Source organism: Haematobia irritans, chromosome 2, assembly GCF_050003625.1.
Source record: "Haematobia irritans isolate KBUSLIRL chromosome 2, ASM5000362v1, whole genome shotgun sequence".
In the NCBI taxonomy this organism is placed as follows: Eukaryota; Metazoa; Arthropoda; class Insecta; order Diptera; family Muscidae; genus Haematobia; species Haematobia irritans.
In genome coordinates, this window is record NC_134398.1 from 55,047,708 (window position 1) to 55,049,453 (window position 1,746).

The 1,746-nt window shown below is 24.6% G+C and overlaps 1 long non-coding RNA gene across 1 annotated transcript; it reads left to right on the plus strand.

The window, feature by feature from the left end:
• Window positions 1-237: 237 nt before the first annotated feature.
• Window positions 238-1,298, plus strand: LOC142227549 (uncharacterized). Its single transcript, XR_012719898.1, has 4 exons — window positions 238-358; window positions 416-583; window positions 654-806; window positions 862-1,298. It is a non-coding gene; the product is annotated as an uncharacterized LOC142227549 (long non-coding RNA).
• Window positions 1,299-1,746: the final 448 nt, after the last annotated feature.

Genomic DNA, 1,746 nt, shown 5'->3' on the forward strand with positions numbered 1-1,746 from the left:
GTATGGGGTTACATATATGATAGAAACTCCTTCGTTGCTTCGATTGATAACAATGCTATAATGTATTCAATAGTATGTATAATTTCTGATTGCTCTGAGATAGAAAACCAAATTTGTACTCTATTTCCAACTGAATCCATTGTAAGTATATTTTTCTGTTTCTATAATCTCTGCTGGTTTTAGTTAATATTATTTGTATATGTATATATTGTCTTATATTCAATTTAAATTCAGGATTACTACAGCTTCGGCAAGCGGGGGAAGATTTATAACAAAATTTATAATTTAAGACGGAATTCCAAAAGTGTCCTTAAGGAAAAAGTGGATCCTAACATGGAAAATACAAGTCAAAATATCGGTAATGGGGTAAAATGTATTCATATGTATTATTTTAATAAACTTTTAATATTTTCAGTTCCGAATTCTGATGCCACAGAAGCATACCAAATTATTATCTGAAGAATTCGACCTGTATTGGCGACGATGTGCACCAGTTCGATTTTCACAGTTACAAAACTCGAAATCAACGAAAGATATATTAAAATTGTGGCCCGAGTACACTAAACCAAGTGGACTTAAATTGGTAATGCATATATTATTGTTACTGTCATTATTATATATTATTATATCTTACGAATTTTATTTATTTACAGATCGGAATCGATTTCGAAATAAAACACCGAGCTGCTGTCGATTTGAATTCCATATGGAGAACATTTGAATCAAAAATAATATATATCTTAAAGACAAAAATTCCATCAGTTTTGATAAGTAAAAACTAGATGAACTTAAAAATATGGATGAAGGTAACCAATTTTTGGGAGTTAAATTTAAAATTAAAAATTAAATTCATTTTTTTAGAATCAAAAATATTTGCAACATTTTGGTACCTCCATAATTTATTTCCTCCCCAACAAACGTTAGTAGTTGATGAAGATGGCGAAAAAAGGAAGAAAAAATATTCAATTTTGGATTCTCAAAACTCCTTTGCTCTTATTGGAAAAACACACCAAGAAATTGAATTGAAACTGAATCTTCTTTTACTTCAAAAAACAAATTTGCAGCCGTTTTTGATCGTATATGGGATATAAACAAAATCGAAAAAATTTATATATACTTTGATGGAATGAGATATCCCGCACTCAAAGTTCTAACGGCAGTTGATCTATTATTTAAGATGTTTTTTTTGTTTTTAATTTAGAATACCCAAAAGAGTCGGAAATTTTTTTAAATTTTATTCAGTGCTTTTTCTATAATATGAAATTAGAAAAAAAATTTACAAAAATTAATATTTTAAAGGATGAAATTCTTAATTTAAAATTGAATTAATTTCAATTTTTTTTTATATATATTCTTTTCATTTTAATTGAATTTTTCATGATTTCATGTTTATTTTAAAGAATTTGCTACTTTATTATAAATCGCACTTTTTTTTACTTTATTCTAATTTTTTCTTTAGTGTGAAATTTAAAAGAAAAAACCTAAATGGAAACTTTATTAATTTAGAATTTATATATTTTTTTATTCTAACAAAAATTTTTATTTCTTAAAATTTACTTTAATGATAGAAAATAAGAATCATTATTCTTAATTTAAAATTGAATTAATTTCAATTTGTTTACATGATTTTTTCATTTTTATTGAATTTCTTATGAATGTATTTCCAAAAGAATTTGTTACTTTCTTATTTTTTTTTTCAAAATCCAAAAATTATATTATTTATGTTACAAGAATCACTTTGTATAA